Here is a 23,869-nt window from a genome sequence, read left to right as displayed (position 1 = left end):
GTCTCTCATTGGAGTCTAGATCCACTTCCTGGACGCTACGGTGCTAATAAATGATGGTCACATAAACACCACCCTATACCGGAAACCTACTGACCACTATGCGTACCTACATGCCTCCAGCTTTCATCCAGACCACACCACACGATCCATTGTCTACAGCCAAGCTCTATGATACAACCGCATTTGCTCCAACCCCTCAGACAGAGACAAACACCTACAAGATCTCTATCAAGCATTCTTACAACTACAGTACCCACCTGCTAAACTGAAGAAACAGATTGACAGAGCCAGAAGAGTACCCAGAAGTTACCTACTACAGGACAGGCCCAACAAAGAAAATAACAGAACGCCACTAGCCGTCACCTTCAGCCCCCAACTAAAACCTCTCCAACACATTATCAAGGATCTACAACCTATCCTGAAGGATGACCCATCACTCCAACAGATCTTGGGAGACAGGCCAGTCCTTGCTTACAGACAGCCCCCCAACCTGAAACAAATACTCACCAGCAATTGCACACCACACAACAGAACGACTAACCCAGGAACCTATCCTTGCAACAAAGCCTGTTGCCAACTGTGTTCACATATCTATTCAGGGGACACCATCATAGGGCCTAATCACATCAGCCACACCATCAGAGGCTTGTTCACCTGCACATCTACCAATGTGATATATGCCATCATGTGCCAGCAATGCCCTTCTGCCATGTACATTGGTCAAACTGGACAGTCTCCACGTAAAAGAATAAATGGACACAAATCAGACGTCAAGAATTATAACATTCAAAAACCAGTTGGAGAACACTTCAATCTCTTTGGTCCCTCGATTACAGACCTAAAAGTGGCAATTCTTCAACAAAAAACTTCAAAAACAGACTCCAAGGAGAGACTGCTGAATTGGAATTAATATGAAAACTGGATACAATTTAACTTAGGCTTGAATAAAGACTGGGAGTGGATGGGTCATTACACAAAGTAAAACTATTTCCTCATGTTTTATTCCCCCCCACCCCCCGCCACACTGTTCCTCACATGTTCTTGTCAACTGCTGGAAATGGCCCACCTTGATTATCACTACAAAAGGTTCCCCCCAACCACCGCTCTCCTGCTGGTAATAGCTCACCTTAACTGATCACTCTCCTTACAGTGTGTATGGTAACACCCATTGTTTCATGGTCTCTCTCTATAAATATAAATCTCCCCACTGTATTTTCCACTGAATGCATCCGATGAAGTGAGATGTAGCTCATGACAGCTTATGCTCAAATAAATTTGTTAGCCTCTAAGGTGCCACAAGTCCTCCTATTCTTTTTGAGGATACAGACGAACATGGCTGCTACTCTGAAACCTTACTAAGTGTGTACTGCTTTGATTTATTGCTCCCACTAACACCAGTGGAGCTACTCCAGAAATGAACTTGGCATCGTAGGGCTGCTCACATGAATATCCAGGCTTTACAATTCAGTTCTATTTTAGGGCCAAATTCTGCTCTTTAAAACCCTGTGAAGGCAAAGAGTACAGAGTCTATAATAGTAAAAGCTGTCAGCAGAGTTTGCCCTTAAATACTGGGGTTTGATTTACTATGCTTTTTTTTTTTTCACAGCCTTCAGAATAGATGTTCTGGCACGGGGTAACCACTCACTTGCTTTGGGAGCATAACAACCTCTGATCCTCTCTGTCACACACACAGTTTCCAAAACGCTTTCCTCACCTGCACTTGGAGGGAGAGATTCTAAGTGGCCAGAGGAGTGGAAATGAGAGAGAAACATTTTGGAAGATGGAACTGGACTAAGGGACGAGATCTCAGGAGGTCATCTAATCCAACCCCCTCCTCAAAGAAGGACCAACCCCAACTCAATTATCCCAGACAAAGCCCTGGCTGTGATAATGTAGTTGGGGTTGGTCTTGCTTTGAGCAGGGGGTTGGACTAGATGACCTCCTAAGATCTCTTCCAACCCTAATCTTCTATGATTCTATGAACAGAGAAAGAGGGAGGAAAAGAAAAGTAAATTCAGAGGAGGAAGAAATCTTCAGGAACAATGAGTTTTTATTTTTGTTTTTTTTGTTTTTTATTAAAGAAAAAGGATGAAAAATCAAAAAGGTCAGAACTGAGGGAAAACCCCCAATGCTGAATAATTGATGTAGAAGGAAAAGTGGAAAACAGGAAGAAAAAAGGGAAAGATGAGTGGGGGAAACAAAGGGAGGGGACTGTCTGTTTTAGATAGCAACCTCATTTTATACAACATTTTGAATCTTTGATTTATTATCTTTTGATATGCACGAGCACACAAAGACAAGGCACCTCATAGTACTCTGTCTCTTTGGCATGAATTACCAAACCAGCTGAAACTAGCAGCTAGCTCAACCAGCAGCCTGCAGCAGAACTCAACCCACAACAGGACTCCGGCAAGCTAAAGCCCATCCCCACCCCATAACAAACTCTGGTTCCTTTCAAGCTCCTCTGTCCTCACAGCCTGAGTAAGTGGGTGCACCTTGCGGTGTGACCTGTTGGTCAATAGTCCTGAGATATTTGGGGCCAGTGGTGAAAACAGGTGGTTCAACTGCTTTGGGCAGCATCAACTGAAAATACGCATAACTTTGGTAAAGAGGGGTGATACCCACTTCCTGAGATGTAACCCTGGATTGCGGTTCAGCCTCATTTCCTTCTTGAAAAGTTGGCAGTTATGACAGAGAATGCATTACTAGCCTCCAAGCAGAGCCAAGAAGAGGCATCTCATTGAGATAAGATGCTGCAGATAAACTATATTAATTATTAGATAGTCTAGAATTTCAGGATGAGAAATGTTATCATTTCTCAAGATTGCTTTGCCCAACAGGTCTCTGGTTGCTGCAGATCAATGCCACTAACACAAAGCCTGCCCTCTCACCCTCCTCCCACACGACCTTAGCCAGATAAACAGTAAACACACTTTGTTGCCATAGAGTACACACTACTGGTCCATAAGACACATGGAGTTCTAATTGGTGCACTGGAAGCTTGCAGGATAGAGACTAACATTAAACAAGACAGAGTCACTGCTGAGAGCTTTGGGAAAAAAGCCCCCCAAAAAAGCATTTTGTGGGGCGGGTGGCAGGGAGGAAGAAAGAGAGAGAAGGCAATCATCTTTTTATGGGAAAAGATGTCAAACTGTCATGTTAGTCTCCGCTGAGACTCCAAGTGCTAACGGTTGCCAGGGTAACTGTTGTGCCAAACCTCAACACTTATGTATTTTTCCATTGATAATTGCTAATGTGAACAAGTGCTGGCTTGCACTTTACACCTGCCTGGCTTGTAAGTCTACCTTAATTGGATGTGCCAAGTTTGAGGAAAAAGTAATCTGCCCTTTCAAGACAAGTGACAGGTAGATGAAGTGTTGTTTAGGCCTTTATTGTAACAATTTTGCTGACAAAATTACTGTGAACTGTCTTCCCTCAGTGCACATATACTGCCTTTGTTTACTGAATGCAAAGTCAAAGATGCTGGCGTTATTAAAGTAAATCTGGCACAAGTTTTAAAAAGCAGTTTGGTGCTTCATGCTGAAATGTCACTTTGACCTCAAGGGTCAATGTAATCCTTTTTAGTGGCTCAGTACATTTTATTTCATATGTATATGTGAAAACTCTCTTTCAAAATGGTTCTTCCTTATTCCCCTTGACCAACATTTTAACAAGAGGGGTTTTTTCATGATTTGAAATTGGTTAATTAAATTCTGGATCTCTTAAGGAAAAATCCTGTAGAATTCAATAGGGATGAAACCCATAGAACTCTGTAGAAATTACTCTACAGATCCCTAGCCTAAGAATTTCAAAAGTAACAGGTGAATTTGCATCCCTCAGTTTTTGGGTGCCCAACTCAAGATACCTTAAAGCAGTGGTGCCCAAACTTTTCCTGTCATGCCCTCCTCCTTACCAGTAATGGAATCTGTCCACGCATCCCCTCCAGTACTGCACAGTTGGCTTGTCAAAGGAGCTTGGGCTGAAGGCGAACCTGGGGACTGAACGGAGGAAGGGGGAGGAGCTAGGGTTAGAGGTGGAGCTGGCCTGGGGGCGGAGAGGGAATCATAGAATCATAGAATATCAGGGTTGGAAGGGACCCCAGAAGGTCATCTAGTCCAACCCCCTGCTCGAAGCAGGACCAATTCCCAGTTAAATCATCCCAGCCAGGGCTTTGTCAAGCCTGACCTTAAAAACCTCTAAGGAAGGAGATTCTACCACCTCCCTAGGTAGCGCATTCCAGTGTTTCACCACCCTCTTAGTGAAAAAGTTTTTCCTAATATCCAATCTAAACCTCCCCCACTGCAACTTGAGACCATTACTCCTCGTTCTGTCATCTGCTACCATTGAGAACAGTCTAGAGCCATCCTCTTTGGAACCCCCTTTCAGGTAGTTGAAAGCAGCTATCAAATCCCCCCTCATTCTTCTCTTCTGCAGGCTAAACAATCCCAGCTCCCTCAGCCTCTCCTCATAAGTCATGTGTTCCAGACCCCTAATCATTTAGGGGGAATGAGGGCATAGCTGGGCTGGGGGCGAGTTGCGGCCGGGGCAAAGCTGTGGGGCCAGGGTGGAGCTAGGGGCAGAGTGGGGCTGGGTGGCGCTCCTTCCCCCCCTCTTGTGGGGGCTTGCCTGGGCCCTGGTGTGCACCCTCAGAATGTTCCTCTGTGCCCTTCTAGGGGGGCATGCCCGGCAGTTTGGTATTGCCTTAAAGGGTGACTTTGAGCTTTGCACTTTCTAACATCAGGCCTCTGTAAGGTATCACAAGCTGAGCATCAAGAAACTCAGACACACACAATCGCTAGTGACTTTTGCCCAATAGGATCTCATTCTCTAGTCAGTTATTCCCATAGGGGTGCTGTTCGATCATATAACATCCCATAATGGAGATAAAATTCTCTCTTCAATTCTACAGCATCACTCCCCTCACCCCCAAAAAAAACTATAGGAAAGTTAGTATGTTATATTTATGATTTTTTTTCCATAAGGGGATTACAGAGCTTGTTATGTTCAGTTCTTGTTTGCATTTCAGAACTGTGTCAAGTCTGGCCAGCTTCCTTTCTGAGTGCATGCACTCTCTGTACTTCAGCATTTCTTTGATGTTGGTTTTTCCCAGTGCCTTGAATGGAAGTAAAGCTTCATGAAACCAATTTGCAAGAGAGAAATAATATCTGAATAAATACATAGCACTTATTATTAGCAGCTTGCATCCAAAAGCTCTAAACTCTTCATAAAGGTTAAGTAGTTTTATTCCATTTTGCAGATGAGGAAATTGAGGCACAGTGAGTCTGTGGCAGAGCGAGAAGTAGGACACAGGCTTCCCCCCTTGCTGTCAAGTGCTCTAACCAGTGGACCACACTGCCTACCGTGTTCAGATGATTCCATGATCATATAGGCTAGATGGTGAAATGCTCGCTCACATTGAGTAGCGACTTGTTCCTCAAGTATATCTGTTTATTTCAGTGGGACTAACTGAGGACTAAAAGCACTGTTCGGTGTGAGTAAAGGTGGTACAGTCTGGCTCATAATAACCGATGCCAAACTGTTACGCTGGATAATCATATTAAAACTGGAATTATTTAAATCCCAAATGTATTCTGAAGACCAGCAGCCAGCACACTGTGGGTAATCATTTCCTCTCCAAGAACACTGTGGCTCCATGGAACTTTTATTGTCAGGTTAGTTGAACTAATTATATGAGCGAATGAGGGCTGGTGAGCCTGCCTAGGGAGGCAGGGTATGTACTGCACCTCATTCAGGATATATTTATTCCCCATTTTCAGGGGATGTCTGTCTACTCTAAGAATTCTTTCTTGGCATAGATTCCCTGGGCCACATTCCACCCTCACACGCTTGCATGGTTGCAGAGATGTAACTGAGGGACAGAATTTGGGATTGGATGGATGTAACTGAAGGCAGAATGTGGTTCCAAGAATGTATAAGCAGCAACCTGTCATGAAGCATCAGTTGGCTGAGCATTTATTAATGGCCACGACATATAGGAGAGCGAGATTTCACACTGTCAGTCACTAACACTGATGGAGGTTGAGGTATATATAAGAAGCTGACAATGGAAAGGATTGTGTTTTTTCCCTCCCCCGTCCTCCCCAGCATCAACAGACAGCAATTTTATTCACTTCTTGGTTGAAAAATTGACCTAGATTTTCAATTCCGCCATTGAATTGTTTACAAAAGCATCTATAGAGGGAGCGTACCTGGTAATGTTACTAAAATGGATACATGTAGAAGAGAACTGCAATGCAATATCAAAGATATTTTAATCACTGCATCTGACTATAATGAGAAGTAAACCACTAAGGAAAAGGTTTGGAAAGTGTCTTAAATATGCTAGAACAATGAGTAATTCGCAATCAGATAGGAAGCTGCTGTCACTTTTACAACCTATAAATCAGCAGACTGGGAAAGCAGCACCCACTTGAATATCTGACATACCAAGAGAAAGCTCCCGTGGGGAGACACCAGCACCATTCATAAGGGCACATCATACCTTCCCACAGAGAAAGTTGCAGAGCACAGAAACGTACTTCTTACAAGCTGCAAGGTTTTTCTGAACTACTGTTATGCTACATATTTCACTCTGCAAGGCAAGGATTGCAGCCTCAGTGAAGGGGCAGAAGGTAGGCCAAGTAGGATGAGGATGCAAGAGCAACTCTGGGCTCAGCTGCACAGATTCTGATTCAGACATACACAGCCAAGTTCCCTTTGTGTGCCTTCCAGGCTCCCATTCCAGCTGGGTGCATGTGTAGCCTGATCTCTAGATTATGTATTAATTATATTGATTACCTAAGAATTTCCAGTTATTACTTGGAGGGTTGGCAGGTTCTTGCCCCAAGATCAGGCCCAGTATTAAAATTACTATATAGCTGGGAACCCCGATGTGCATGGTTGCAACGCTCACACTATTGGAACTCTTCTCTATTTCCGAATAGTTTATTAATACATTTAGCAAAGTCACAAACACTCTCAGTCAAGTATATAGAGACTACAGAATGGACATCTGCACATCCATATACTCACACCATCTCTTGCCGGATGACTTGAAATGTTAGCCATTATCTTCCTCATCACTATTCCCTTCCTCTTCATCACCAGTGGCCATCATTCTGGCCCCTTCCAATGGCTGCATCTCTCTCTCCTACTGCCCAGAGTTTGCGATGCAACTTTAATAGTATGTTATGCTGCACCATTATAACTAATGCATAGTGATTTTCCCCCTTTTCCTTATTTAGAGTTCCTTATCCTCCTCCTTCAGATAGCATAATCATAACCAGCAAACCTTAATCTTGTCTTAAACACCTTATTTGACCCCCTTTATACAAGATTTGACTTATCCAAAGTTCAGTTGATATAGAATAGACATTATGTTACCTTGGCAATTTTTCCTGCTCTTCAATGCCAGCTTTTCAGACTCTTCTCAGGTATTCACCCGCCTTCCACTCTCCTTGCCACTAAGAGGTAGGAATGTTCCCACCAGCAGTGGCTAGCCAGGGACAGAGTACAGGGGGCAGCAGTCATACAGGAGGGGGTAGAAGGAAGCACTGCTATAACATGTTTGCACAGGGTGACATTAGTAATTCCTGATCATCTGTGCTTCAAGGACTTAATTCACCCAGAGAAGGAGGGTGTGTGAATGTCTCTTTTATTTTGAATCACTTCAGCAAGACCTAATTTTCATGCTATTAATTTGAGGGAAAATGCCATCACTAACCATGGCAAAGGTTCTTGCATGAGATGTAAATATCAAGAATTCTGTTTTAAACCCCTGATTATATAACTATTTTTGAATGCAATAAACAGACACGGATTAAAAAGAATTCTAGTTTTTCTGGTAGATGGAAACAATATTTATTCTAGTCCCTTTTGCTCTTCCCAGTTGTCCTGATAATTTTGTGAGCTTCCGTTGAGCTCCAGTGGAAGGCAGAAGCAGCACGTATGCCTGTCCCCTTAAGTGTGAAGAACAAACTGCAAAACTTCAGTGACAAACATTGCCATTGTAAATTGCAGTTGCTGATTCTTTCAGGCAGTTTGTCATTTTTTTCATTGTCAGATCTGGATTACTATAGCTCACTGTATAATGCATAAGAGTTGGAAAACAGGGACAGAGCAAGTACTATCCACCTATTCTCACAAGTCTCCTGTGTTAATGATTTTATTCTCTGTGCACAGTACTGTTACAAGATAGTGGTGACTCCCTTTAAAATAGTGATGGACTGAATGCGTAGCGGTTAGTTCAAGATTAAGATTGAGACTAGAATTCGAAGGTTGGTTTTGGTTCATATTCAGTGGCTCCAAGATCTCATGAGATTTTAGCCTGGAATGGCAGCAGCCTAATGAGATTAGCTGACCTTGCACAATTTGTGGAACTGAAGCTGGAAAATTAGGCCCCTTCATGTTTGTGGTCTGACAGGTCACTGACTTGAAGGAGTAGTTAATCTCTGAGAACTTGAATGAGAACTTCAGATCCTCTCCTGTCCTGCAAAAGCTCCCAAAATTCCAAGGAGCCCTATCACATATTTAAATATTTATACCGCACTTGTCACCGCCTGACTGTCTCTCACAATCACCATGGTGCCTGACTTGTCTGTAGCCAGGTCAGATTTTTTCATCTCTCCTTTCTATTCTTCTACTCTGATTTTATTTTTATTTTTGGGTCATTAATCTTCACTACCTCATTCCAAGGACAGGTGGAGTAATGGGTTATTTGTTTTAAATGAAATTACTCTTACGGTTATGGGGAAGCTTTACTAAATGCAGGTGGGGCTTGCAAGTTGTCTTGCAGACAGATGGGTTTGATCTTATCTTCTGCTCTTGTGGAAGAGTTTCACAGGTTCAACTAGCCACCCAAATTGCCCTGGGCCTGAGTATTCATCTTCCTACCATCATTTATGCTAGTACAACTTGAGTATGAAGCACTATCCACTCAGAGTGATAGCATTTTACATTCACTGTACTGGTATAAATGACTGACGAAGAGCAGGACAACGAAGAATCAGCCCCTCTCTCTCCAAGTCAGGTGCCCTCTAGACCTACTGTCTCCACTGAAAGTTAAATCATCCCTGAGGATTGTGATGACCTTAGGAGACCTTAAGTCTTGAAAGAGCTTTGATTCAGAGTTCCCCTCCACATGCACCCCTCCCCTTTTAAATATTTATCTGAGGAGGTGGATTCAGTCCCTTGAGTGAGTGGAATTTTTGGATTGGTCTAAATTGTTACATTGTAAGTTGTACATGGGTGTGGGGCCAATCTAGCTATAGGCAAACTAGGCAGCTGTCTCAAGGTGCAGATTCTGCCTAGAGCAGTAGGGGCGGCCAAGTCAAACTTGAATGGTTCTGCGATCCTGTGTGCCAGGTCACACCACTCGCTCAGATTTGACCTGGCCGCCCGTCTGTCATGACCGAGTGGTGGCTGGCCCAAACCTGAGTGGAGCTGCGACCAGAGTCAGTTGGTGAAAATAAAGGCTGAGTCAAGCTGTCAGGTCCTGATCTCGGTATGTGTGTGTTGCGGGGAAGGTCACTGTCTGTATCCAGCATAGAGGAGAGGCTTGTGGTGGAAAGGGATGTTGGAGAGTGAGTTCACCCTGCAGCCACAACTCCTGCCCCACAGGGCTGGGCCCAGCTCCCTGCCCCAGCACTCACAGGTTTGTTGAATGAGGGACAAGTTAGCCACCTGACCACCCCAAGAAGACAAGAAGGGGGCAGGGGGAGAAAAGGTCACCAATCCCACATAACATTCCAAAGTGAAGCTGGGTGCTGATGCCAAGGCTAAAGGGGTTGGGGGCTGAGGTGGGGAGGGGTGTTCCTGGGTGAGCCATAGAGAACTAGAGCAATCAAAGAAGGAAGAGGGGCATTGGTGCAGCCAGGAGTTGGGCATTTGGGCTGATCTCTAGGGTAGATGGACTCGGGTGTTGGGGGCAGCAAAAGGGCCCTAGGAGGAGTAAGAAGCAGGGAGGGAGCAGCTGGGGTGAAGAGGGAGGTTGGGAGGAGGGAAGTGGTTTGGTGATGGTGGGGGATGGGGGAATAGATGAGGTTTTAAGATGGCAGTTATTGGAGAATGGGTCTTGGGGGGATGGTGAGCAGTGGCAGGAGGAGAATTGGGGTGGAGATGTGGGGTTTGAAAGTGGAGAGCGGGTTTGGCAGGATGATGGTTTAAGGGGTGTTTATTTGGGGAGATGGGGTTGGTTTGGTGGGGAAGTGGGATGTGTGGGGCACTGGCAGGAGGAGGCATTGTGGTGTTTGGGTTTATTTGGGGGGATTGGAGGGTTGGGTGTGTTTGGGGATGAGGTAGCAGGGGGTGGATGGGTTTAAATGGAGACTGGTTGGAGGTTGAGGGGAAGTGTGGGAGGGACAGCTGGGGGCTATGATGGGGTTATTTAGTCTATGGAGGGGGTTGGGTGGGGGCTGTGAGGGGTGGATTGGGGTTGGTGAGGGCTCTGGGAGGGGGTTATATGGAGGTGTCTGGTGGGGGGTTGAGGGGCAGTGGATGGGTGGGAGGGATGGGGGCTGGGAGCACAGGGAGCTGTGTGGAAGTGCCGTTAATACAGCTGGCTATGGCTGTCTGGCTCCCTCATCCTCAGCGCCTTTTCCCTTTTCTCGCCTCTTCTCTCCTCCCCTCAGTCTCACTTGCCCCCTCCATTCTTCCCTAGCTGGCACCAGCCCCAGCTCCACTCATAGGCACCTCAGAGGGACGGACTCAATTCCCCCGCCACACACACACACAGGGGATAGGGTTTGCTTGCTTGGTACTGGCATGGATTCTGCCTGCAACACAATATCCAGATCCTGTGAACTTGTCTCACCACCCTCATAAGGGTCCAGGGCCTCTCCCTGCTCGTCCTGCTCCTGGCAGTCTCATGGCTCAGTGCCGAGCTGGTCCTGGTGCCACTGGAGGCGGGCTTCACTTGCCAAGCTGGGCTGTGCATGCAGGTGGTGGGTTGGCTGAGATTTGGGGGGGGGGCTTAGCCCCCTCCAGCTCTAGCCATCCACCACCTATGGCAGTGACCCTGTGTGCCAGGCCGCAGCAACACTTACTCAAATTTGGCCTGGCTGCTCACTCCATCCTCCCCTCATGACAGACTAGCACCCAGGCCAAGGCTGAGCAAGTGGTGCTGCAGCCTGGTGCTTGGCCCTCCCCACTTCTAGCATTACCACCAAACTATCAGAAGGCTTGCCATGCTTCTCCAGAAAGTATGGCTCACCCACCACACCCCTGGTTGAGAACCACTGTTGTAAGAGGTGGGAGGCACAGCGAAGTTTTGCCTAGAGCAGACTCTCTTGAGAGGCCTCTGATATAGGGACTGTTTATTCAGTGTTTAACACAATGGGGTCCTGGTCCACTACTGGGGCTCCTAGACACTGTGATAATACAGTCATTTTAATTATTATTATTTGTAATAATAATAATTTGGTGTGTGTGGGTATGCACATATAAAAGTTTATTAAAGGGGGGAAGAAATCCTTCTATATAAATCAAATAAAGAAAAATTATACAGACTAAAATAGAAAGCAATTACATTTCTGATGTCCTCTTAAAACAGTTTTGACAAAATAACTCCATGGCTCATGTGATTGTGGTCTGTGCATAAGTAATACGATCTTAAAACGTTCCTATAATGATGTGCATTGTTTTTGTTTTTTCTGAATTAGATGTGGACATTTGTCATGGATTTTAATTTTAATATGGTACAAAATGAACTGTATCTTTAAAATTTCAATTATTTTTATGTTTTTTCCTTCCTAGGATGGATACATTTCGCCTCACTGACATATGGTTTTCTCTATGCTTCTTGGACACTGAAGAAAACCTGTAATTAAGGTAAAGAAATGACTGATTGTAATTTTTGTATAAGTTTGGGGTCTATAGCTTTTTGTGATGGAAGATATGATGCTTGCGGTTACCTCTTTGTGCTCATTTTCTTCGGCTATGTCATGCTTCATTTAGAAACTGGAGGCAATTGCTTGAATTCTGAATGCCATAAAGACTGTTACAGCATGTTATTTTGACATAATAGCCCTTGTGGCCTGTCTTGGCTTTGGTTGAGAAGTGGAGGCCTAGATGAATTCTACCAGCCCTGTAGGAAGGGATTGTTTTTTGTGCAGCAGATGTGTGTTATTTCAATGGAATTCATCCTGAAGGAATTTTAAGGCCCCACGATCCAGATTGAGATTTTGAACACTGCACAATTTTAGGTAAAAATTTGAAAAGCACCTACATGACATGGTACACTAAGTCCCATTAAAAGTCATTGGGATTTAGGTGACTTGGGAGCCAAAATCCCATTGCTTTTTCAGTGGGACTTAAGATCCTAAGTGACTTTGGAGCTTTTGAAAATTTTACCCATAAGAGTAATTTTAGGACTGGTTTTGGGATTAATATATTTCTTAACCAAGGTGCATTTTCTGAAATGTATTGGAGTTGCATAGGTAAGGTCTGTAGTTCAAAGTGAAAATAAACACTTGATTCAGCAGTCAGAGGGTCGTAAGTGTAAAGATACAGGCTGGGGTTTTCAAAGGCTCTTAACTATCAGGAGTTAAGTGCCCAAATACGAGTGAAACTCAGTGGGAGTTGAGTGTCTAACTCCCTTAAGCTGTTTTGAAAATCCCAACCATAAGCCACACTGAATAAAACAGGGTGCTTAAATTTAAGTTAAACACAGATTCAGGTCCAGTTCCTAGAACTAAACAAGCTGTTCTGCAGTATATATTGAGTTTGCCACCAGTATGTACTGCATGGGGCTACTTTGCCCTAAAAACATAACCAGCCTGTGGCAGCTTGTGCTGAAGAAATCACAGTGCACTGCTACACTTGAGTAATATAATAACAGAGTAAGAGGCTGGGACAGATTGTCCATAGAGATCTTCCAGTGATTAGCTTCTTGCTTTGCTCTTCCTTGGTAAATCATTCAAGCACTGTCCTCATGAGATGTGCAATAGGATTGGAGTTCAGCATCCAACCAGGTGCCACTAGCTTCTAGTGCTATGTATGGTTTGTGATTAAACTAGTGATTCTGTTTTTTTACATAGTCATGGATATTAAGGGACAGTCAGTGTAAAATATTGGTTTTAAGTGTTGGCCCACAGAGAAAATGAGACATATGGCTATTGAGTGCTGCAAGAGCTCTCCTATATCTCTATTCTTGGAGGCCTGCATTGTTGTAGCTGATTGGGTAAAAGTTCTAACCCAGCTTTCCCAGGTGTTTGTGTCTATATGCTTCTTTCGGTAATTGTGTCAGTTGTCTGCAACATGTGGATTTGTTACAGGTGTGCTGCTATATATGGCATTCCATTGGAATTCCCATCAGCAGGGGACCCTGGGAATCTGACACGGTGGTCCTCAGCTAGTGAATGGGCAATAGTACATCATGCACTGTGCTTTTACGGGAGGGATAGCTCGGTGGTTTGAGCATTGGCCTGCTAAACCCAGGGTTGTGAGTTCAATCCTTGAGGGGGCCATTTAGGGATGTGGGGCAAAAATTGGGGATTGGTTCTGCTTTGAGCAGGGGGTTGGACTAGATGATCTCCTGAGGTACCTTCCAACCCTGATATTCTATGTTGGTTTTATTCTTGCCTCAGTTAAGGTATTCTTTCATGGAATATTCTATTCAATCTGTCAGACCCTATTGCCAGGAAACCCAAATGCTTGACTAGATTTCCTGATGTTCAGGTTAGGGCTACCTAGTTCAGCATTCACAAGTTAGCCTTCCCAGCTCTGAGGTTGGGACAAAGCAGTGGTGACCTTCCATGTCTCAGAATCTTTTATCTCCTTCACCCTACTCAGGGTTGCTGTCCTGCATGTGACCTTCAATGTTTTACCTAGTACAGTCAAAAAAAATTTGTCATGGTGTGAGCTCTCTTCTAAAAGTACATACAGAACAAAGAAAGTAATTTCTTTAAAGTTTTGGGATGCCTAACTTGCAGTTTCCTTACTCACAATTGTCAGGAATACTCTTCTGCTAACTTGTTATGCTATTGCACTTGATTGCATTGGTCACATTTTATTACATCTTAACATATAACTTGAGTTGATTTGATGCAACTTGACAGATTGTATCAAAGATGCAACACAGAAGCCCAAAACACACACACACACACACAAAGTCTCTTTCTTTCAATAAAACTACACTCCTAAAATTTCCCATGATGTTCCCATGTCCACATGTTAGTTAGTGAGCAGGTTAGGTAGTATTGGAGTGAGGGAGAATTCATAAAACTGAAAGGCTGATTCCACTTAGGTGGTTTTCAGAAGTTGTTGGGCCTGATTTGGTGAATTTTACAGCAATGTACCATTGATTCAATGGATTTATACCATTACAATCAAGTGCAGTATGAGCCCCACTGGTTTTAAAGAATGACAGCATATTGCTCGGATAGCAGTATAATGTCCTCATACAGATGTTTTTAGTTTGGTTCTAGAATCTTTGAATGTCCACAATAGCAGATTTACACAACACTCTGTGCATATTTGATACGGGGTATTTGGGTATTGTTTAGTTATCAGAAGACATCCAGCCACATATGAATGAAGGTATTCATGATTTATTGAGTCAGTATATTCATTCCAGGCTTCTAGTGACCCTGAGACCTGGTAGCTAATGTGGTTTATGATGCCCTGCTTTTTCTCTCCATTAAAGCGCAAAGAGTGGAAGGGGGAGGGAAAATCATTGTACTCCAAATAATTGCAAGGTGAGATAAACCAGCATTAACAATATGGGTCTCTCACAACTCCCATTGATTTCAGTGGGTGTTGTGTGCATGTGTGCAAGGTATGTATACAAGATATAAATAAAAGTAGAATCAATCCTATTGCATCTTCTGCATAATGAAATAAACCTGTCTTTATTGGAGAACATTTGCTAAAAGGCACAAGTGGATGTTTTGACCTCAGAGGGGTGAAAGGTGAGAGAGTGGAAAATCTATTAATTGGTTTTCCACTTAAACCAAAGAAAATGTTTTTTCCTAACCAAGGCAGAAGGAGACAAGCTTATACAGAAATGTTGATACTGTGTGTTCGTGAAAATTATACCAAATCTACTGGGTAGCAGAGCACCGTCTTCAGCTAGTGTGATCTGAGTAAGAGCTTGGGAAGCAAGGCCTTGTAAGAGAGACAGAGGTGTCCTCTCCCAGGAATTTGTTTTATGAAAACATCTGCCATTTGGTGCAATCTGGTCCATTTAAAAAACAATAATTTTGTGCTTCAGAAGTATCTTTATTAGTTCTCCTGGGTGGACTGATGTAGCCATATACGGAGAACTGGAATAAAACCTTGGCAGAGGCAGGGTTTTGATTTCCCTCCCACCTCTGTAGATTCATAGAGTTTAGTGCCATTAGATCATATGGTCTGACCTCCTGTATAACACAGGTCTTTAAATTTCACCTGGTTTACCCCAGCAGGTGCTCTAAAGAGGAATTGGGATATCCTAGAAGGTGTTTTTGTAGCTGGTGATGCTCCCTTTTGGGGGGGGAGTGTCTTGTTTTAGGAAAGGTCCCTGTTGAGCGAAGCATTTAAGTGCATGTTTCAGTTCACCTCTGTTCAGCGAAGCACTTAAGCATGTGCTTAACAAACTTTATGCATGTCCTCAAGTCTCTTTGTAGTCAATGGGAAAAGTAAATCTTTGTGAAATTTCAGGGCTTTTGTCAGAAATCATGACTTTAGTTATGGCAAGGAAATTACTTTGCTGTAGGACTGTTAACACACGCACACTGCTTATATATGGTGAGTGTGACAGAATCAGAATGCATTTGAGGACCACAAGTCTGGCTAGTTGATAAATTTGTAGTGTTCAGGCACAAATATAATTTCTACCATTGTCATTATTATTATTTCTTTGTATTATAGTTGCACCATATTTAGAAGGAAATTATTTTTCTCCATTATATTAATTGGTATTTGGTACTCCAAATATATGCAACCCTCCTAATATTATACCAAGTCACTGTAATGGGTTTTTGTTTGTTTCTTTGTTTGTTTTTGGTAAAATGCTGCCAATATTCTTAGATTTTAAATGAACATGTCAGTGTAAAAAAAAAAATTCTGTACACAGATGTGCTTTATTCTTATTCATTTTACCTTTATATCTGTCGTTCAAAAGAGCCTTTTTACTGTACTTCTGACAAACTTTTGCTGTGGTTTCATCTCTTAATCCTTAATTTTGATGATCTCTTCATAGTCATAGTTTTCCAATCTCTAATAAATATGGAGGATGAAATAGTTGAGTAAATATCTGGGACTAAATTATATGCAATGGAATAAAAGAGAGAACCAGTTGAAGTACACTTTTTGCGCTAAACTTCTAGTTCCCCTCGAGTCTGTAGGTGTCATGGGTTCATTCTGGGACAGAGTCTGAAGTATGGATACTGTGACAAAGCTCTGTCTTCGCCTCTGTGGGTCCCACGTTTCCTGGCAGATTTCGCTAGCCTCAGAGGCTCACTGTGACCCTCCACATAACCCTTCTCTCTCTAGAGACAAGGGTCACAGTCTACTGAGCCATTTTCATCATAAGCCAACAAGGGAGGTGAGGAGAAGTTATCCTTCCTTGCACAGTCTCTGTTATCTCCCAGTCTCAGTGATTAATCAGGGGGTAAAAGGGGAGGGGGGGAGCCTGGGCCCACCCTCTACTCCAGGCTCCAGCCCAGGGACCTTAATAGTATCAGCTATGGTAGCTGACCTTTAGAAACATGACATGTACAATTCCCTGGGCTACTTCCCCCACAGCAGCCCTCACTTCCTCAAGCTCCACTTCACCCTTACCTCAGGGCCTCCTTCCTTGTGCCTGATATGGTATGTACTACTCAGTCTCTCCAACAGCACAACTTCCTCCCACAGCTCCTGATATGCACACCCGCCTGACTGACTGGGAGGCTTTTAACCAGTTTCAGCCAGCCCCTGATTGGCTTAGGTGTCCCAATCAAACCAGTATTCTCCCTGCCTTCTGGAAAGTTCTTAATTGGCCCCAGGTGTCTTAATTGACCTGGAGCAGTTGCCATTTCACTTATCCTGGTACCAGGGATTGGTTTAGCCTGGAGCTAATATATCCATCTCCCACTACTTTTCTATAGCCATCTGGCCTTGCCCCGTCACAATACATGGTCAGCTTGTTTTAGTGCTTGCATATCTCGTGACTTTAACACATAACCTATGAGGAGAGGCTGAGGGAACTGGGATTATTTAGTCTGCGGAAGAGAAGAATGAGGGGGGATTTGATAGCTGGTTTCAACTACCTGAAAGGGGGTTCCAAAGGGGATGGATCTAGACTGTTCTCAGTGGTAGCAGAAGACAGAACGAGAAGTAATGGTCTCAAGTTGCAGTGGGGGAGGTTTAGGTTGGATATTAGGAAAAACTTTTTCACTAGGAGGGTGGTGAAGCACTGGAATGTGTTACCTAGGGAGTTGGTGGAGTCTCCTTCCTTTGAAGTTTTTAAGGTCAGGCTTGACATGATCCTAACCACAGGAGTATGGGACCTTGGTGTAGTTCTAAATTCCAGCAGTATCAAAGCCTATTACAGTTTGAAAAATTGCAGTCCATACCTCTCCTGGGACAGGGGAAACACAAATTGAAGAAATTTTGTTTTAATACAAGTTAAAAGTATGCACTGAGTCATATACCGTGGAAGGGAGAATGCTTAAAGGTGGCTAATGCTATTACTGTCTGATAGAAAATTGGGTTTTAAGGCCTATTTGTTTTCTTGTGTCTCTGTGATGTGACAGTCGAAGGTGATGGCTGCAGTTAACAGGAGACATTAGTTACAATGCTGTTCATAAATATAGTTTGTTAGACAGTAATGGCTTATAGGTCTGCTTTTCCCTCTCTTCAAAGGGCTGCTTCTTCTAAGCTCTTTTGATTTCTGGATTTCTTTAGGCTTTAAAATAGTTGTGTGACCATGAAGAGTATCTGTGACTTCAATTTGACAAATGAGGATTTCAGAAGGCCTTGCTGCTTCCAAAGGTATTTGTGAGACAGAGACGAATACAACTTCTGTTTGATAATGGGCTCAAGTGCTTGAAATCATGCAATGTTGGCCTTAGACCAGTGTTTCCCAAATGGTAGATCCCAGCCCTCCAGTGGGTTGTGGGAAGGTTCCAGATAAATCACCACACCCAGGGCCACCAGATTAACCCATCTCTGGACCCTGGACTAGGCAAATGTACACATCTCCCGACTCAGGGTAGAGGGGTGGCTCCAGGGCGGAGCATGGGTTGGAGAGAGAGGGGATTGGACAGCAAGCCTGTCCTGCATTCAATCTGCCATGTCAGCTCCTGACATTCAGGGCTGGGCCTGGCTCCCCACCCCTCATAGAATCATAGAATATCAGGGTTGGAAGGGACCTCAGGAGGTCATCTAGTCCAACCCCCTGCTCAAAGCTGGACCAATCCCCAATGGCCCCCTCAAGGATTGAACTCACAACCCTGGGTTTAGCAGGCCAATGCTCAAACCACTGAGCTATCCCTCCCCCTGGTGGTAGGACCTGGTACACAGTTGCAGCGCCACTCAGGTTTGGCCCAATGACTCCGCTGTCATGATGGAGGAATGCTTAGGCCAAACCTGAGTGGCAATGCAACCCCGTCCATCACATAGCAATGCCTGGAGCAGGAAACTGGGCACAACCCCACAGGATAGGAGCCACCGGGCAGGGTGAGTATGGTGTGGGCTTGCTCTCTGACATCCTCCCTGCACCCACCCACACACAGTCAGGACCACCCCTCCACACTGAGCCGGGATTAGGGTTGTGGTGCTGAGGTGGAGGGCGAAGGTTTGTAATGGTGGGTCACAAAAAAAGACAAAATGCAGTTGGTGGGTTGCCTTAGTAAAAAGCTTGGGAGCCATTGCCTTACACTATTTTTGTAACACATGTTAGAAGAAGACATGCAGTGCAACCAGTGAAAATATATGGGGTTCATGTGACACAATTTAGGCAAGTGGAATAAGCAGGGCTGGCCTGACAGGTGAGCGACTGCCCAGGGCACTGTGGACAGGGAGGCACCATGGTCAACTCATCCCTCGCACACAGCCAGCCCAAGCCCCTTCAACCCCCAAACACGAGTGTCCAGTTCCAGCAGCTAGTCCCATCTGGGCTTGGGAGGGATGGGACTTCCTCTTCCCCGGCGTGGGCTGCTCCTGGGGCTGGGTCAGACCCACCTCTAGGAACCAGCCCAGCTGCTGGAAGCTCCACACATCCCTCCCCCCACTCCCTGCCCCCATTGCCATGTGGGGAGGCATCACTGTACAAGGAGCTATGACACACACACATACACACATCCACCCAACCCCAGGGCACCCAGACTCAAAGAAAGGGTGCCAAAATACCAGCCCTGGGAATAAGACATGCCTGTAGGGTGTGGGTCTATATGTGAGTACATACCCTACATGCTATCCACTTGCCCAAGTTGTGCCTCCCCTCTACACTGCTGTTTTTAGCTGTGTAGTCCTCTGCTGCCTTCTGGCTGCTGAAGCCTTTCCCCTTCACAGGAAAAGATTCTAGCAGCTGGCAAAAGCTCTGGCAGGGGTGGGCAGCCATCGCTAGGACAGCCTTTTCCTGCTGCCTCCCCTTACCCAAGCCTTTCATCACCACAGGAAATGTCTGTGGCGGGGCGGGGGAAGCAGGGAAAGGCTATGTCCGTGGGGGCAGTCCCTGCTGCCTGCTCCATTGCCAGAGACTTTCACTGACATGTGTCGCTACACACTGCAAGGTAGACGCCGCCTGCTTTACACGGTGGTGTGTTGCTACACATACCCTACATGCTCCCACAAGTGATGTCTAGTATAAATGTTTACTATGAGTAATGTTACTGTAGCCCCACTTGTGGACCAAGACCCCATTGTGCTAGGCACTGAACAAACACACAACAAAAGGAAAATTCCTGCCCCAAAGAGCTTACTATCTAAAAATGAGACTAGAGACAACAGATGGATACAGATAGGGAGCTGATCGGCATAGTGGGGAGTGTTCTCCCCCACACCATTATCTACATTGTTACAACAAACCCTTAGCATGTTTTCTTTAAATAATTTTTAAGCCCTAATTTTTACATTTCTTCTACAGCTGTTCTCACTGGAGCACCTTAAGACATGTTTGTAATGCCTTCACGGTGCAATACTTCGATATAATTAGTCTACTGCTCCTTACAAACAATGTGAAAGATACTTTAAACTGAGTTTGGTGTCATACAACAGTGTCCACCTCTAAGTTGTCAGAAGTATCTACAGGTCTGATGATGTCAGAGAGTAAATCTTCCCATTCATGTCACCTGCAGGGGTTCTGGAACAATTTGTATGGAGGGGGTGCTGAGAGCCATTAAATCAAAGTGTAAACCCTGTATATAATGGGTTTCCAGGGGGTGTTGCAGGACTCCTAGATCCATCACCTATGGTCACCTGTGCCTGCTTGCCTAATCAGTAAAATAGTTTTCAATAATTGCATTAAGGTATGTTGTCTTGGAGGTCCAAAATAACCGAAAGAATTGCAAACAATAATACCAGGGATAGTGATTGCTGATTTCTTTTTGCCCATACTGACAGGCCTCAATTTAAAGTTCTCAAATTTCATCATATAAGGAGAAATAAAAAACCTTGACTACAGTGCATTTTGCATCCATCCATCTGCAGAGCTACCAGGAAAAACAAACAAACAATGGCACGAAAAAGAAAATTATCATTTTATGAAGATGGGGGAGAGAACTGTATTATGCAAAGCCGAAGATTGATTACATTGATTTTTTTTTTGTAGGTTGCTGTTTGTTAGGCTGCTTTTTCCGTGCCCATCACATTAACTAACCATGAAATAATGTCATAGCAAAAGTGAATCTTGGTTCTTATACTTTTATTCCCTGTATCAATAAACAGAACAACGAAAGTGTTTTACTCTACAGAGAGAAATACACTGAAGAAACAACAGATCAGTATGTTACTTTGATTCTTTCTCCACGAGTTGGATTTAATGAAAATTATGTTGCTTATATGGCAAGCACATGGGAGTGGTTATTTTTTCGGTGTTCAATGTAAATTCCAATGAATATTCCTTCATCCATAGCAAATATTTAGAATAATTATATGCATTATAGTACACAAGCAGGACTGAATCTAGATAACTAAACTGGTGGCAAAGCCTTATAAGGACAAGAGAGAGGGCATCTTGAAAATCTCTTTGTGTGAAGATTAGTTTGCAATTCTCTAGAATGATTATTTATGACTGAACTGCAACTGTGAAATAAGTTAGTCGAATTACTTCTTGTTCTTGTAAATATAACCAGTAAATTTCTCATTTGATATAATGAAATATAGTAAAACAGATCAATGAACGGGTTAAAATACACAGATGCAATATTAGTGACAAAAGCAACTTGCCACGTCAGGCAGGGAATAATTTACACTGACCTATTTTTTAACAGCTTTTTCAGCTGAACTCCCTATGAGCAGCCTGATTGGTTACAGTTGTGATGCATAATGTGCCTACTTAGATATTTTTCCACAGTCTTATTTTTGATTCATTCACATGTGTGTGTATCCCATATATCTAACTTCTTCTGCAATAGCAAATGCAGAGCATTAGCAGGGTATGTAAGCAGTCTCGCTAAGACATCTTGCAATGCTAATATGATCATCATCTCCCAGTTCAGGATCATGGGAAGAAATTAGTAAGGAAAACATGAATTATACCACTGAAAGTACCAGCTACCTGTCAAGTTTCCTCCTAAATATGCATATGTCGAACTGGCTTTCTTTGTAGAGCACTTTCATTTCCTCTAAACATTCCTGGAAGACATTTCCTAGCTGTAGGTATAGAATTAATCAATCAATCTTTATTTTTATAGCGCCATTCTGGAAAATCCACTCATAGCACTTTCCAGTAATAGAGATAAGAAAAAAAGAATCCATACTCTCCAATTAAGAATAAAGCATCTATCTTCTTGATTATGTAGGTTGAAGACATTTGAATTGTGGAAGTTCAAATTGCTTTTTACTTTTAGGAACTTTTCAACCTCTTCAGTGCTAACAAAAGATGCACTGGATACTGGATACTGGATACTCAAATAAATTGGTTAGTCTCTAAGGTGCCACAAGTACTCCTTTTCTTTTTGCGAATACAGACTAACACGGCTGTTCCTCTGAAACTGGATACTGTACATTTTATAGCTTGGCTCTGGCTAAAATTTTGGTTTACTTCTGCCAGGGAGGGATTTCACACTCGGGAAACATGCATCTTCTGTATTACAATGTATCTGTCAAGGTATATATGTGGCATTATCACAGTACCCCAAACATGTAAGAATAAAACAATCCTTGTATGAAGGGGTTCTGCATCCTCCTTTCATGCCACCTGGCTCTATCCCTAGTTTCCAGCTATGCTTCATCCAACCCCAGATTATCTCATCTAAACAGCCTAGGATAGCGTTCAGAAAGGAATACTATCTTTTTCAGATTGCAGTTGAAGCAAACTTGAATTTCAGCCCTCTTTCTTTGAACACTCTTGATTGCAGACGTTCCTTTCACTCACATCTCTTCTGTCTGCCTGCTATCGCCTCCAAATATCACCAACCTTGGGCATTATCTTGACTGCCCTCCTGCTGACGTTTTCATTCATGACTTTGGTCTCCATTCATCTTGACTACTTTTTCAGTGGTCTCCCTAAATTCTAACTTTTCAAACTTGAGTCTATATAAAAAACCATAACTAAGTGCTCCTAATACAGGGAGAGGAAATCCTGTTTATTTCAGAACCCAGTAGAAACATCTCCCTTTGTGATTCAGTCTTTCATGGACATGTCTCTGTTACCATGTGAACTAACTTTATATTAGTTTACCCTGTGCCCTACACTTCCAGTTTTTGCAACGATCTCTTCCCATCTCAGATACCCCTGTTTCATTTCTCCCCCACACACACATTTTTTACCCTGTTCCCTACATTCCTCCAGATTTCCTGCATCTCTGCACCTAAATGACTCCTTGATTTTTTTCCAAAGTCCATTTCTATCCTTTCTATCCTCCTTGACCTCTGACTCTAAATCTACACTGGTAAAATAATCAAATCCTACTTCTTGAGCCTCCCAATTACCTCATTCTCTTGAAAGCTTAGTCACTGTACATTCCCACTTCAGGTCTGCCCTACCACTTTTTCAGATGCTGCCTCAATGACAGTATCCACATATTGTACCTGTATTTTCATGTAGTGTGTTACGTGGCTCTCTACAATAACAAATGTAATTGCATTATACACAAGGAAGACAGTGGGTTTATTAATGACAAGTGACCTTGACACTAGTGGGTACTGCCACTAATCTCTTGCTGCCAGCATGCATCTGTACCTTAATTTTCCCACTAATTGTCCAACTCCTCCTCTAGCCAAATTAAAAACTCACCCCTCACTCCCTTTCAGGGCAAATGAAAATCTCAAAATCAAATGAAACTCTGGTGAAACAGTCTCACACCCCGCTCCTCCCTCTTTGGGCCTGGATCTGTTCAGACATTCACCTTTTTGGTGCAGGGGCTCACAAGTAGACATCCTTCCAGTTCCCTGCTCTCCAGACTACAGCCCTCTCTCCACAATCTGTGCAAACCTTCTACCCTTCTATCAGGAGCGTTTCCCTGCTGATGCAGGGTTATAAGTACACCATCTCTAGGAGGCACATCATTGCCCTATGGGTGCCCATGCCCTTCCTCTGCCAGGTGTTCCAGCTCTTGGAACTATCTGTTCTGAACTCAGATGCTCCCATTTAATTTCCCCCACTCAGGGCTACTTTCTACATTTGTCTATTCGACTCTCTCTTAGACTTAATCCTCTGGCCCTTTTACAGGCTGCTCTTCTTCTTAGCTTCTGCTCAGTCCTCTCACCGGGAGAGATGACAACACTGCCGCTGTTCTTCAGGTCT

The 23,869-nt window shown here is 43.7% G+C and overlaps 1 protein-coding gene across 11 annotated transcripts in view; it reads left to right on the top strand.

Moving 5' to 3' along the window:
• Positions 1-23,869, top strand: part of TENM4 (teneurin transmembrane protein 4) — a 2,292,082-nt gene that overhangs the window by 1,037,088 nt on the left and 1,231,125 nt on the right. For all 11 annotated transcript variants that reach the window (XM_075126359.1, XM_075126347.1, XM_048840453.2 and 8 more), the window contains exon 5: positions 11,752-11,826. The gene's annotated coding sequence lies outside the window, so the exon portion shown is untranslated. The remainder of the gene's footprint in view (positions 1-11,751; positions 11,827-23,869) is intronic.

The sequence above is a fragment of the Caretta caretta genome, chromosome 1 (assembly GCF_965140235.1).
Source record: "Caretta caretta isolate rCarCar2 chromosome 1, rCarCar1.hap1, whole genome shotgun sequence".
NCBI classification, from domain to species: Eukaryota; Metazoa; Chordata; order Testudines; family Cheloniidae; genus Caretta; species Caretta caretta.
The sequence above is the reverse complement of the archived record's forward strand: the minus strand, read 5'-3'. Positions and strand labels throughout refer to the sequence as shown.